The following is a 15736-nucleotide window of genomic DNA, read 5'->3' as shown; positions in this document are numbered from 1 at the left end:
GATATCAAGCAAAACTAAGCGTGAGACATGCGAGAAGGTGATGCGCGGGTCAATGTACAAAACAACTGGCACCCGACCAACGTTTTCAACTAACCCGCCCGCAACTCGGACCGCAAAAAAAAAAAAATAGTGTACCCGACCCGCTCCCTGGCCCGCATTTTTTTTAAAGTAGTAATTGTTTAATAGTTAATTGCCATCTTTATTTCAAACGACCCGACCGAACGCGACCCGAATATCATAAAAAATATTTTTGGATGACTCGTAACCGCGGGTGACCGCATGCATCCGCTCATTTCGGATCAACCCGCGCATCACTGGGGAGAGGATTTGTTGCAGATCAATGCAGCATTCCCGCTTATGTCGCGGACCCCGGACGAATGCGAGACATTACAATCGCAGTAGAGGGTTGAGATTGCAGCATTTAAACAGACTAGCATGGCAACAGGTATGCCTATAATATTAAATATTTAATTTCATTATTGTTTCATGTAATTCTAAAAAACTTCCTGCTTGTCATGAATGTAATGAATTATGAAACAAATGTCATAAACAATATGCTTACATTAAAGTGTGCTTTTAAGTGTTATGTGCAATGCTTTTGAGTTGGTGAAACTGTCCATGTTAAGGAGGATCAGCACCTAAGGCATTTTAAGATCCTTTGTGAATAGGTCTTAGTGAGTTAGGAGTCCTCTCGACTTCTTTTAAGCTGTCCCAGACTTAGGTGCTACTTTTAGGGCTAAAATGCTTCGTGAATTTTTTTACTGAAAAAAATTAGGAGTTCTAAAGTTAGGAGTGACACGCCCAGTATTTTTAGGAGTTGCTCCTAAATTCGCCAGTTAGGAGCTACTTTTAGCCTTAAAATTCTTTGTGAATACGGCCCCTGATCTCTATCAAAAGTCCTTCACAAAAATAAAATGATCTCAGCTTTTTGTGTTTTTGAAGGAACCTACCCCCATATTAGAGAGGTGATAAAAAGAGAACTAATGAAGGTAGGATGAAACTTTTTGTTTGAAAGCAGAGGGTCTGTTCTTTCATTTGATATATTGTATGTGTAGTATTTTAATAAGAACATTTTCTGGAAGTCATTACACTTTTGTGAAAATCATGTAAAATGCTGGGGCTGGCTTGGAACTTAAAAAAACTCTGTCGGGGAAAGAGTTAAAGTTTAAAGGTGAACCATAAAATGTGATCAAGTTTATTTCTGTATTGTTATGTATTTCTGAGTGAAACAAAATACTGAATGAGAAAAATAGAGGGCATACAGTGTTTTTAGTCTCTGAGTTGATTGGCTCTATATTGCATGGGGACTTTAAAGAACCCGTTGGGTCAAAAAGAATCAAATCCAGCCGTTGGGTTAAATTAACCCAGAAAATGTTTATATTTGACTCAACAACAAAGTTGTGACTAAAACAACCCAGCATATATTACAACCCAACAGGGTGGATTCATCTCTTTTTGACCCAACACTGACACCCAACACTTACTCATGGAAGAGTGCAATCAAATCAATTGATTCCAGAGTTTATTTTTAATAAATTAATACATATTATTATTCATAATTGTTTATTATTAGCATGTGCATTTTAAAAATGGCTTGGTGACAATAACCCAATGATGAGTTTTTGTTATGCAACCATGGAGTATAATAACCCAGCAGTTGGGTTTAAACAAACCAGCATTGGGTCAATTTTAACCTGGCAGTGTGTTCTGTCCAATATTTACCCATTATGTCAAAAATAACCCAGTTATTTTTAGAGTGTGGATAAACTAAAAACAAAATAATGTAATTAAGCATAAAGTTTGCACTGCACACAGACATATGTTCATTTTAATTAACATAAAATCCACACCTTGCAAACCTTGTTGCAAGATATTATAGGATTGCATTATCCACGAACAAGGCTGCTGACTTTATTTTTAATCATTTCTCCATCTCTGCTGTCTTTTCTCTCTTCTTATGAAGAGTGGTATAAAGTGAAAGAGGCAGAAAGAGGCTAATCCATCGAGAAGGGAACCTTGCTCAGTTTTTACAAAATGCTCTCACCGTAAAATACTACATTTATAGAGGCTCTTAAATCAAATCATAGTGAGCTAAAATGCATAGCTAAAAAACTGCAAAACATGCTCACCAAGCACTAAGTACACACATATGCTTTCCCTTTGTGTGTGTGTGTGTGTGTGTGTGTGTGTGTGTGTGTGTGTGTGTGTGTGTGTGTGTGTGTGTGTGTGTGTGTGTGTGTGTGTGAGAGAGAGAGAGAGAGAGAGAGCGAGAGAGAGAGAGAGAGAAAGAGTCAAATACAGGAACTCTTCCAAATCCTCACAAGCTTAGAAATTACGATGGGAAGGATTCCACAATGTAATGAGAAACAGATGACCACTTAAATCTGTGTGTGTGTGTGTGTGTGTGTGTGTGTGTGTGTGTGTGTGTGTGTGTGTGTGTGTGTGTGTGTGTGTGTGTGTGTGTGTGTGTGTGTGTGTGTGTGTGTGTGTGTGTGTGTGTGTGTGTGTGTGTGTGTGTGTGTGTGTGTGTGTGTGTGTGTGTGTGTGTGTGCGTGCGTGTGTTAGGTTAATTTCTCACTCGTTATTATTATGACCACTCTATTCAACCTAAAAAGTGTACCAGAGTGTACTTACGTTTATCCTGTGTTTCCCTGTTTTATTTTATTTTTTTGTCCTCCAATCCCCTCAAAGATTTCTCTCCTCTGTGCCTCTGCTGGCCTCTGAATGAACCTACATAAGAGTGTTTAGTAACATCAACCATCTGTTTCTCACTCTCATCATAGTCACTTTTGAATTACACACTTTTAAAACATACTGAATTCAAGTACATGAACACTGTCTATGCTAAATGAATTTCATGTTAAACGGCAATTCATTACGCAACTATACATTCTCAGTGTGGACATTTGAAAACCAATAACCAGTTCTTGTTAAGTTTTAGAAAATACTGGAACAACATGACATTCAGAAAGTGTTTTTCTGGATTTTCTCATCATAACCCATCAAAGTACTGTGCCACACATTTAAAAATGTGATGTTTTAGCTGAGATATACTGTGAAAGTGTTGGCCCCTATCCAGATTTCTTATGTTTTCGCATATTTCTCGCACTGTAATGTTTCTGATTATGAAACAAATATAAATATTAATCAAAGATAAGACAAGTTAACACAAAATGCAGTTTTTAAATAAAGGTTTTTATTTTTTATGGAAAAATCCAAAACTACATGGCCCTGTGAGAAAAAGTATTTACCCCCAAACCTAATAACTGGTTGGACCCCAGCCCCACCCAACTTGACAGAAACGTCTGCAATCAAGTGTTTGCGATAACTTGCAATGAATCTATTACAGTGCTATGGAGGAATTTTGGCACTTTTTCACACAGGGCCATGTAGTTTTGGATTTTGTTTTCCCTTAATAATAAAAACCTTCATTTAAAAACTACATGTTGTGTTCACTTGTGTTATCTTTGACTAATATTTAAATTTGTTTGATGATCTGAAACGTTAAAGTGTGACAAATATGCAATAACATAAGAGATCTGGAGGGGGGACAACACGTTTTTGCAACACTGTAAGCTTGGTTGTTATAAATGTATGTAATAAAAACTCTTATTTATATTATTATTATTATTATCATACTGTACGCTGAATGCATGTAAAAATAAAAGGAATTATTTGTAAAAAAAAAAAAAGTTACAGACTTGTTTAAGGCAAATCTGTGTTTAACAATCTTTATTTTTTAATAAAATTTTACAGTTATCTGTTTGAATCAATCTAAAAATTCATACATTCAGATAAACAATATTTCAAGGTTTAGATAACTTATTTTATTTACTTTGCATTTTTATGTTAAAATAGTAAGGCAAGATGTTTTAGTTAGCTGCCTTTAAGGGACACTCCAGCCAATATCAAAATTACCCCAGAAGCCATCAATCATGGGGTAATTTTGATATTTGGCTGGAGTATTGCTTTAAAGAGCACCTATTATGGGATACACGTTATTAAAAATCATTTTGTGTGTAAGTGTGTATTAGTACATGCTAACGATATTCAAAAAGTACATACCTCAAAGAAAACGATGGTGCGAGTTATCGTCTCTAACGTTCGAGGACTACAAAAAACACTCGGATTGTAGGCAACAGTTTACTTCCTGGGATTAGTGACGTAGATAAGACCAACATTATCATAGTTCAGCCCTCTCTGCTTTGCTTGGGTACGCCCTCAAAGACGAGGGTGGGGAGCGCCGAGTCAGAAGAGAGCTAAAAGGGCGGAGGTTGGGAGTCCCTGCTTTTACTCTGTTTGCAAACTCTTGTTTCATCGTTTAAGCGATTAAATCTCTCGAGTAGACGCTGTCTCTTTAGATGCGAGGGCAAAATAGCACTTTATGGACTTACACAGAGAACATCATGTTTAATACGGTTCCGGAAAAATCCAGTCAGAAGTTGTTCACGGAGTTTTCACAATAACTGCTTCTCATGAACCGAAGCTGGACGTCTCCTCCTGAAAGTTGGATTACTGTGCACTTCTGGATCACAGGCTGTAAGTATTCACGTTTATTATTTGCCTTTTACTGTACATTACGTAACCGGTAACCGGAGATTAACATAATGTGCGTGTAGAGCTAAGCTTGCAAGTGAACTGTTTTGTGTTGTAATACTGTATTTCATAAACAAGGTACCATATTTACACACGTGTATGTTGAATTATGCAGACTATCGTTTTTTTTATCGATGTTGGTTAAGACATGTTTACAAACTTGCTAAGTTACCAGCTAAACTGTTACCGGTAAAATTTGTTCTCATGATCAAACTCAAGAAACTCTAAGTACAGATGATTTGTTTAAAGTTATATGTATTTTACTGTTGTATTTACTTGAAGCTTTCTTAGATTTTGAAACGAAGTAAACACATAATGTGTGTTGCTAATGTTGGGCCATGTAATATGTAATACATTAACGGTTTAATGAATAGTCTAATGATTTATAGTCGTTGTACTCTATTGTTATAATATGTCTTTTTGACTGAATACATGTTTGTTTTATTTGTCTATATCCTAGATTCGCAGCTGGACACATCCTTCTACACTGTATGCAAACATGCAACATCATAACACACAGTACAAGGAGTCAGACTGGCATATGAGGAGCAAAGGTGTGTAACACAAATTATGTATTTAGCTAATGAAACAACTACCAGTCTTAAATGTATAACTGATGATGACAAAGTTTTTTTTTCTCTGCATAATCATAGGAACCCAGACAGTAGCATCGTTTCACAATGTTTCCATCACCATCATCAGTGGATGCCTTTGCCGGCCCGTCCGTACCCTGAGATTTCAGATTTGCAGCAAAAAAAATTGATTTTCTCATTTATTGGAATGCTATGCAGGTATTTAAGTATTTTAGTAACTGTGTTAAATAAAGTAGTATTTACTTTTACAATAAATTTATGCTTGCTTATATTTTTACAGGTTGTACCTTGCAGCCATCCATTACAATGTCACCAAGCCGTAACAAAAGCAGGAGAGGGAAAGTACAAGGCTATGTTCCCAAAACACACAAATGACATACCGTAAGCAGTAATGTTTTATTTCAAATACATTCATAATTAAAAACTTAATGTATGAAGCAGGGAAATAAATTATCAAAACAAAAGATTTATTGACTGCAATATTTGTACAGTTATGTGGATGATGTGATCAGGCGTGTGTTTGCTGAGGTATTTGAAGATAAGCTGAAGGAAACCCCGATTCCAATGGACCTGGCATCACAGTTTGAGAGACCTTCAAAGGAGGACGTGATTGCATGCCATCTTCATTGCAGGGGTCGTCGGAAGCCAACATTCCGATCAGGAAGCTCCAAGCATATCTGGAGAACAACACACGACAGGATGATAACCCTAAAGTGTCATCTTAGATAGCATCAGCTGACAAAGCTTTGATATGCCATTTATCTGAATAGATAGCTGTAAGAAGTGAATTGAACAATTTTTGAAAGAAGAGCACAATATGGTTACTTAAGTATGTTTATTTGTATATTGTTTAACATTTAAATATATATTTGTAATAAATAAACTTTTGACTGACTACTATATTTTCTTTAAAGTTACATCTTTTGTTCTTTTGGGTACTTTGTTACTATAATAATACTTTAGTGTTATTGGTTTAAAAATGTAATAAAACTTACTCTAGTCCTGCGCCTCAAAGGCTTATAGTCGGTACAATAAATGTTCTGTGTGTAGGGATTTAGACCATTTGTGCAAAACCTGGATGATGAATCACGCAGGTAAGAGGCCCTGGAACCTGTTGCATTCTCCTTAAAACCTAGTAAGTAAAAACATAGCACAGTCTTTCATAATAAAGTTTACCATAGTAAAATAATGTAGAACTAACATTCATTTCAATTAATACTTTCTTTGTGCTACATTTGGTGTTTCCATATAGCTTGCACAGTAAAATAGTATGTAAGCAGTATTTTATAATTAAGTTTACTATAGTAAAATAATGTAGAAATTACCAAGTGAAATCGTTTTATAATCATTTCAACAAATACTTTATATGTGCTACATTTGGTGTTTCCATATAGTTTGCACAGTAATACAGTATGTAAGCAGTCTTTTATAATAAATTTTACTAGAGTAAAATAATGTAGAAATTACCAAGTGAAATCGTTTTATAATCATTTCAACAAATACTTTCTATGTGCTACATTTGGTGTTTCCATATAGTTATGTAGTACGTTATAATTACCTTTTGGATGTCTTTGCAACACATTTTCGTCTTCGTTTAGCATTCTGGCAGAGCTAAGGACACCTAAAAAAGTTAAATCCAATCGCATTCATTGACGGAGATCGTTTATATCGTAACGGCCGTCTGAACTCTCTGGATCGAGCTCGAAGTGGTAAGGCAGTACAGACAACATCGTTTATAGAGAAATATAGCGCTTGTTTACGTTGCCTCTGAGGCTGTGACTCTCAGTCAGAATCTGTGTCAACCCACGCGTAGTCAGGGGCGTAACCTTTCAAACACACGCCGAACCCAGCTGACCAATAACAGTTGAGTAGTCATCTGACCAATCCGATTACACTAGACATTTTGGGAGGCGGAGACAGGAACTAAACCGAGCGTTTTCCAGACAGTGGGAAATCGGTGAGGTATGTAAGCAATTTATAAGACTCACAATGCATTAGTTCAAGTGTTAATAACATGTATGTACTATGGGATATTGCAATAACGTGCTAACGTGCCAATTTATTAGCATAATTGGTGCTCTTTAATTATAAAGTTAATACTATCCCTCGCCCAACCCCCCACTTGAGGAGAGCGGGGCACAACCTAATGCTTTTTGGTTTTGGCTCAATCATTAAAAAAATATTTGAGATTAAAAGTGAGATCTTTGATCTCTGCTACAAATTACCATTTGAAGTTTGTTTCTATTACTTACCATTCTTTGACAATTACACCCCAGACAGCACACATACATCTGGCCGACGTTGTGCCGACTTTCAAAGTTCCATCGGCAAGATGTCGCTCAGGGAGCGTTTGCTCATTGGGAAGATGTCGTCTAGATGTCGGCATCTCGTCGCAAATGCCCTCGGGCCGATGTTTAAACGATGCAATTACAGCCGCTCTGCACGGGCTTTACCGTGCATTTATTTATTAAATTAAACCTTTATTCATTCACACTTATGCAGAATAATGTGCTTCTTTGCAATAATAACTAAAAACAAGTACACCACTGTCAATAACCGTTGCAAATTTATTCATTTGACAAATATAACACATAAACAACTTGGATAAATCAGTAACAGAATATTTAGATGTGTCACACATAAACTATTATACACTGCTATACTACTGTGTAAACGTTTTACTTACACTTAACTAAAATATTTCTTATACCCTTCAAAATAATATACTCTTAAAGTATATGATTCAATTACGTTTGTGGACAAAAATATAGTCTCAACATATACATTTATTTCAATTGAGAACTAAAATTTAATTTAAAACTTTTTTCAAATTACTTGGACAAAATGATAAAATAAACAAGTAATTCAAGCCCATAATACATAGAAATTTCTTTAAAAATATCTCAGGGTGAGATGTCAAAAAATTACTGAAAAACCCAAGGGTATATATTTCAAATTCTAGGCAAAGGGTGGCTGCATTTGAAATGCTAAAATATAACAGTTTGGATTTCAGAAGTTTTAGTCTCAAGATAATTCACATATGTTGTACAAATGGGACACGCCCTGTGAAAACCCAGCAAAGTATTTCTTTGTGACTTACTGTTTTCTACATAAAATCATCCTACACAATTCAGAAAACATTCTCTGAAAATATAATCTTGACATATTCAATACTGACTGAGTAAGGTCATGTCAAAGACTGAACTCAATGTTAAATCAGTAAATTCAAACTTTAGATGTCATAAGATGTTAAGACAGTAGCCTGGATGTCATATACAAGGTCACATATTTATGTATCTTAGAAATATATTGTAAATAATAATGTGGTACATAACAAAAACATTTAATCATAAAACATTCTCGACAGGTCTTCTGTCTTGTTTTCTGCACTCGTCTCTGCAAGCAGTACCTTTAAACCTTAGAGGTTCCTCTTTGTTGCCTTCGTTTCCTGTCCCGAACACCGCCTTTTAAACATCTGGACACCACTTCTTCCTCTCCATGGTTCCTCTTTGTTGCTTTAGGATCACCTAAATGGAAACATCCAACTAAAATTTATTAATCATTCGATCACATTTTTACATTTAAATTTAGGTGCCTATGGCAAACATGAACAATCGTGTATATTGGATAGATAATCAAAAAGTGGACCCACAAAGCATACAGTACTTTATGTAAGCATATAAAACATCTGGTCTACTATGTTGTTGCATTCCTGAGTGTCTGGCTGTGCATTATAAACAGTGTTAATTCTTCTTTGCATCCTCAACTATTCTTAAAATGAGTGCTATAGGAGGAATTAATGCAAATGTCTTGAAAATTATACATTTTATTGTTAGAGATATCTAAAGATAACAGTCACCCACTTGCTTACCACCAAACTGTGTTGAACAAGTGCTTGCATCAGTGTTCATGTAATCGAGTAAAGTATAACCTTATTCACACAGCACTTTGGTGCCAGAAAATATCCGTAAAATTGACAGACAGGCATTTGTGTGAACGCAAAGATGTTCTGGGATTGTTCCAGGAAAGAGGACCTAGTAACATTACCGTAAGATACCTGGAAAGCCCTCTTTGTGAATGAGACGCAAAAACAATGGCATAGTTTTGAAGTTATGGTTCAGCTCTTTAAAACAAGGGTTTTACAAAGGTCGGCAAACTGGACTGAAGCAGAGATCAGGGAGCTTGTCACTATCCACGCTGAAGCAGAGATCATTTAGCAGCATAACAATTCTAGCGCATCAGGCGCTCACATGAGCTTATATTAAACAAAATACATGTGCGTCATCACAACAAGATATACCGTTCAGCTCTTTAAAACAGGGGTTTAAATGAACATTTACATTCACAATGAGAAATGTCTGCAAACTGGACTAGAACAGAGTTCAGGGAGTTTCAAAAATCCACTTTGAAATTGGGTTAATTCATGTGCATACTAGAACAGCGCATCACGCACTCCATTATAGTCTTATCATAAACAAAAATCCAGTCATCTGCAGAGAGAAATAACCAATAATAACAAACCCTCAGACACTGTGGATAAAACCTATCAAGTGCAGGACTTTAAACACATCATGTGTCTTTACGGCATAAACACAGATTCTGGAAAATCATTGGCAGTGTGAATGAACCAAAAATCAAATGGTCCTGGACCAAGTTTAAGTATAATATGAATGGGCCCTTCTTCAATGTATCGTGTCTAACAGATACCAAGTAGCAAAGTTTGTCTCACCTGTGGGCCACAACACTTAGTTCTGTCCTAGTATACGCCTTAGTCCTCGGTCTAGATCTCACCCAAACACTGCAAACGGAGCAGAACAGAAATGTTCATTTGTAAGTAGAAATGATAAGTGGACCCAGATTTGTTCCAGAATGTATTAAATGAAAATAACATGGTCTGCTTTGTCTAAGATAAAGGATAAAATGCACTGTTAAATAAAAGACATTTTAAAAGGGTTGAGTTGTCTGAACCAAGTCATCTTGTTGCTTTGACGTCTTTGTTTTAGTTTATCTTTACCCTTCTGCTTGTTAACAGCACACATCATCAGTAATGTTCAATTATCACTTTATGCATTACTTTATTATTTTATTAATGTTAAACACACCTTCAGGATCGTCAGTGTACCTAAATAGATAAGACTGAGCAGTGTTGAATTACCACCAGGGATTTTGATCTGTAACTGAATTCAGTCAAAGCAACAAGATGACTGTCTGATGACTCGAATGAGTTAAAGGATTACTCCTCCCACCAAAATGAAAATTGACTGATTATTACTTTTTTAACAGAACACAATCAGAGTTATATTAAATCATTTCCTGGTTCTTTACATTTATATATTGTATTTATATTTTTGCTTTATAATGTCATTGACTGGGATCAATGTTTTTCAAAGCTCAATGTTTATCCATCCATCATTAAAGTAATCCATATGTAACCCAGTGGATTAATAAATGTCTTCCGAAGCGAAACAATACGTTTGTGAGAAAAACTATTCATATTTATAGCTTTTTATGATAGAGACAAGACATTTACAAAGTTAAAAAGACAATTTAAATATGGCGGCACGTGTTATCGCATTGGATGTTATGCATCTCATGACTAGTCGTAATATGAATTGTGATGAAACGCAGTAGAGACACGTGAGAAACAATGCGATTGAGTTGTTGTAGTCTGTTTACATTACATATACATCGTAACTCGCTTAAAGCTTAAAATATAAAGTTTTTCTCACAAGCCTATCATTTTGCATCAGAAGACCCACTGGGTTATATATGGATCACTTTAATGATGGATGGATGCACTTTTGGAACTTCAAAACATTGATGCCCAGTCAATGCCATTATTAAGCATTGAAGAACCAGGACCAGTGGCGGACAATGACTTATTTTCTGAGGGCGCACAATGCAATGCGAAGCTCATCCCAACATGTATGTAGCCCGTCATGTGTGTGGTTCGTCATTTTAAAATATGTGTTAGGCGTATCGCATGTGAATCACGTGTCATTTCAAAATAAGTGCCTGCTGCACACACGTCATAATGGTTTATGATAAAAGATACCTGCATTATCTCATGCGTAATCAGAGTTTAATGTTAAGTGAATGTGTTGCGTGTATTTTGTGAACGTGAGCATCTCTTTTATCATAAAAGGTTTTGACGCGTGTGCAGCAGGCACTTCTTTTGACAAGACACGTGATGCACATGGTTTACATGATGTAACAAACACATATTTTTGAAGACACGAGCAACACACATGACACTCTGAACACTTATTTTGAATTCGCACCCCTCAGAAGAGCAGTCACGAGCCGCCACTGGCCAGGACAGTATTTAATATAACTGTGATTGTGTTTGGCTAAAGAAAGAAAGACAAACATCTTGGATAACATGGGGTTGAGTAAATAATCCTTCAAAGCTAAAAGTTTACGTAAAAATTATAATTGTATCATTTACTCACCTTCATGTCAAAAATTCTTTAATCTGATAAATGATGTCAATCATACAGTTGATGGTACCCATTGACTTCCATAATAGGAAAAAGACATTTTATTGAAGTAAATGAGCAGCTGTGTACTTAACATCATTTATCAAAATATCTTGTTTTGTGTATATCACAATAAATAAACTCATGCCGGTTAAGAACATAAACAGGGCCTGTGTGACCACTAAAGCACAATAAAAAACATGTAAAGCTATCTCACCTTGAAAGAAAATTTGACACGGACTACTGAAAATCTAATGAAGGAAAAAGACAAAAAATCATATATTATGCACAAATGTTAAAAACAACATTGCAGTGTAGTGTTTAGTATAATGCGTTTCAAATAAGTAAATTCAACTTATATTATTTGTATAGTATATATCAGTACAGGGACATGCACAAGTTTGGGCACCCCTGGTAAAAAAATTCTGATAATGTAAACATTTAAGCGAGGGGAAGATGAAATGATCTCCAAAAGTATCCAAAGTTAAACATGAAACGCACATGATTACCACTGTATGTAGTCCAGTGCTGGGATCGTCTGAAGTCCTTGCAAGGGTCGATGTCATCTTTCCATTTGTGTTAGGTGATCTGACAGAGGCAGGATCCAGACTGCAGCTCACATAATTGCTAGTAGAAATATAAAAGAAAATTGAGAATGACTGCTGTTCATAGCTTTTTAGGTAGTGGATGGTTGTGATTATTAAGTTATTTATAACCTGAGGCAAAGGTTAGTGAATGCAATTATGTGTATGCTAGACTTAGAGCTGTTGCGTTTGGTGGATAGAATCGGCGGTGTCAATTTCAACGTTGATAATTAGTCAACATAAATATTGTGTCATCACGACAAAAATATAGCCTTTTCCCCTTTGACATGGCAGATTTAAATGCAGATTAACATTCACAATGAGAAAAATCTGCAAACTGGACTGAAGAAGAAATCAGGGGGCTTGTCACTATCAGCTATGAACATTCACCAGCATAACAAAACAGCGTGTAACACAGTGCTTCCCAATCCTGGTCCTCGAGCACCCCCTCCCAAAAACTTATTTAAAACACCTGATTCAACTTATCAGCCTCCTTCCAAAATGGTAAACATGTCTCCCTAACAAGCTGATGAGTTAAATAAGGAGACATCTAAACTTTTTGAGAGGGCGTGCTCGAGGACCAGGATTGGGAAGCACTGGTGTAACGCACTCCTTTATGATCTTATCATAAACAAAAAAATACACGTGTGGTTTCTCGAGAGAGAAATATTGGCAGCGTGAATTAACCAAAATCAAATAATCCCGAACAACTCCCGGATGTGTACTCTGTATTTTTTCCATAATATGTGTGTGAAAAAGGCTACAGACATTAACCATTCATTGAAAGCAAGTTGTCCATTGAACCTTAAATGTCCTTGTCAGTATCGGGAAAGCGGTCCTGAAACAAATATCCTCGTCGTAAGAGATGTACGGCGTACTGTCTCGACTAAACATATGGAGTCCTTCTTTAGGATCTCTGACTGCCGCACTCTGATGTTGTTCACCTGGCGTGTAACACGACAACCCAAATTGTCTTCATTATCCCAGGCACCTGCACAGAAACATTGAGAACACAAGCACCAGGGAAGCAGTGAGTGTGCGTCTTACCTACACCTAATGTAGCGTGTACATGCCGGGCGATGGAGGCCCCGGTGATCCCAACATAGGGGGGAGAAGCAGTTATAAGTCGGTATCTCAAAAGCCTGAGGCAATGTGGTGGGAGAAGTGCTGGCTCGTGTCTTCCACTGTCGGTTTGCTGGCATTGGAGAGAATCTCATCTGGATTGATCGCATCCTAGATGTACATGCCCTGCACAGAGAAACAGATGGCTTAGTACCTCTATGTCCTATCTCCGATAAAACTAATATGACAGTATGGTTAAGATCAAAAACACTTAGGGTTAGAGTCAAATAATAAAAATGTTTGTAACAGCTGGTTAAAAACAACTTACAGCAAATGATGTTGTGATCTGTTTTGCAAAGACATAAAACATAATAATTGAATATTACAGATTAACATAAATGATGTCCAGTTACACCCACTAAAATGTCTTGAGGTGTCTGTCAGTGAAACACTTACACAACAGTGCCAATGACCTGTTAACACACAAGAAGAGAGGAAACATATATGAGGGAAATATTAGCTAAGGAAAAAGGCAAGAAATTTATTCAGTCATTTCCAGCCCTTGGTGTGTTTAAAATCCACAGTATGGCAAATGACTATGATATGAAACACCTGTTCATTAAATCACTGTACATTTCATACATCTGATATACAATAACGTAAATCAGATTGCACTGTGCATAACAAAATGGTTGTCAAAAAATCTGAACTAACTTAAATAATGTCAATGTAAACATCTTTTGTTTGTTTTGTTTTTAAATTTGCTGCCATTGTAAGCACTCAAACTATCATACAGATCATAATAATACACTTTATACAGTAACTAAAACTGCCAGAGCATCATAAATATATATAGAGACAAAAATCATATTATTCACACTCACTAAATGTGTTTAAAATGACAATTTACCTCAGACAAGATATTTGCAAAAGCTTTTCTAACAAACGGGACAGAACAATTAACCATATTATGTTGATCATTTAAACATCAAACAAACACTCACAATGAAATGAAACAACCAACATTACTATGTTATTGAACTCAATTATATAATCATCGATAATCATCCTCATATTTTTCCTAAAATTTAAATTACCTCAGAATACTTCCAACTGCTGTTCAGAAAAGCAATGGCCATCTGCCTATATTAAGTTCATCGTTTACATAGCAACAAAAACACAATACTGAACAAGTGAAAGGTATTTAGATTGATAAAAATAATGGAAATTATAATCTCTATTAAATAAAACATTTTAGCAAAAATGCATCAAATCTGAATAGCGCTGCTAGTACTACAAACGTTATGACTTTATTTGCTGTGCTGTAGTAGACGGAGTGCCTTATACTAACTTTTAAGACTTTAAATATAAGATTTTTGTCGAAAACTTACCTGAGCCACTTACGTCTGCGAAGTCAGCTCCCGCATTTTTTCCTTGTTCATGGCAAGACGAGACTGGAGTGGCTTCTCTGGGTTAAGGAATATATCGCCATCTGTTGGTTTGGCATGCTCATGACAATGCTTCATACCGGGGTTTTGCGTGTTCGTGTTGACGTGGAATTGTCTGTTTTTTACGAAGGAGGGGGACACAAAACAATGATACGTGTAAAACAAGCCAATAATCCCTTATTTGTACTAACTTTCCCGAGTTGCCTTTTCTCTAACTTACTTGAGTATTAACGGCGGCTGGCAACCAGCGTATGTACATTACTACCCCCTCCTGCTTCGGATTAATGGAACTTAGCAGCTGTGTGTCATTAAAAGCAAAGAAAGCGCTGCTATTTTATTTATTTTTACTTTTATTGTTGAGAATTACCCCACTGATTGCTAGTTTTAAAGGCTGTTAACCACTTCAGTACTCTGATTAGGGAGGAGTCATCAGATTTCGCTTTTATTTATGCAAATTTCAACCTTGTACACATGCCAGTATTCAACTGAGGTAGTTTCTGTAATAAACAAATAAGACATAAAAAATAACCTGTCTACATACGGATTCAATCGTATTACAAATGAAACATCATGAACTCTCATGTATACACTAAGCAAGGATATAAACTACGGAAAGAAATATAATAGCATAAATCACGTTATGCAGCATTATTATAACAACAGATAACAAACTGTAGAATACAGGATTATGCCCATAATAAGAAGAACTAAACATATATTGCAGGTATTAGTGTTATAAGCACCCGTGCTAACGCAAGTGTTAGCGCGATTACACTGATAATTATACAGATCACGAAACAGCGGCAAAACTGGCGTAATGCCAGAAATAGTTACGGTGCACACAAACATTACTCATTAAACATAGTATAATGATATGAACTTACTGTGTCATAAACTTTAACTTGCACTGAAGGATGCTGCACACGAGTGAAAAGCTTGCGAACTCTACGAAAACTCCAGCTAGTATACTTTCG

The 15736-nt window shown here is 36.1% G+C and overlaps 3 long non-coding RNA genes across 3 annotated transcripts in view; 1 reads left to right on the top strand and 2 right to left on the bottom strand.

The window, feature by feature from the left end:
- LOC135760585 (uncharacterized) overlaps nucleotides 1–15736 on the bottom strand; it is a 73509-nt gene that overhangs the window by 32728 nt on the left and 25045 nt on the right. The window contains exon 2 of the long non-coding RNA XR_010537442.2: nucleotides 2635–2730. This is a non-coding gene — a long non-coding RNA (uncharacterized lncRNA). The remainder of the gene's footprint in view (nucleotides 1–2634; nucleotides 2731–15736) is intronic.
- LOC135760664 (uncharacterized) lies at nucleotides 4315–5811 on the top strand. Its single transcript, XR_012337680.1, has 5 exons — nucleotides 4315–4539; nucleotides 5057–5150; nucleotides 5250–5387; nucleotides 5470–5570; nucleotides 5681–5811. It is a non-coding gene; the product is annotated as an uncharacterized lncRNA (long non-coding RNA).
- Nucleotides 5746–7172, bottom strand: LOC141282857 (uncharacterized). The gene is made up of 3 exons (XR_012337681.1): nucleotides 6748–7172; nucleotides 6185–6321; nucleotides 5746–5866 (listed from the first exon to the last, which is right to left on the bottom strand). It is a non-coding gene; the product is annotated as an uncharacterized lncRNA (long non-coding RNA).

Source organism: Paramisgurnus dabryanus, chromosome 1 (assembly GCF_030506205.2).
Source record: "Paramisgurnus dabryanus chromosome 1, PD_genome_1.1, whole genome shotgun sequence".
Lineage (NCBI taxonomy): Eukaryota > Metazoa > Chordata > Actinopteri > Cypriniformes > Cobitidae > Paramisgurnus > Paramisgurnus dabryanus.
This window is presented reverse-complemented; position numbering and strand designations above follow the sequence as displayed.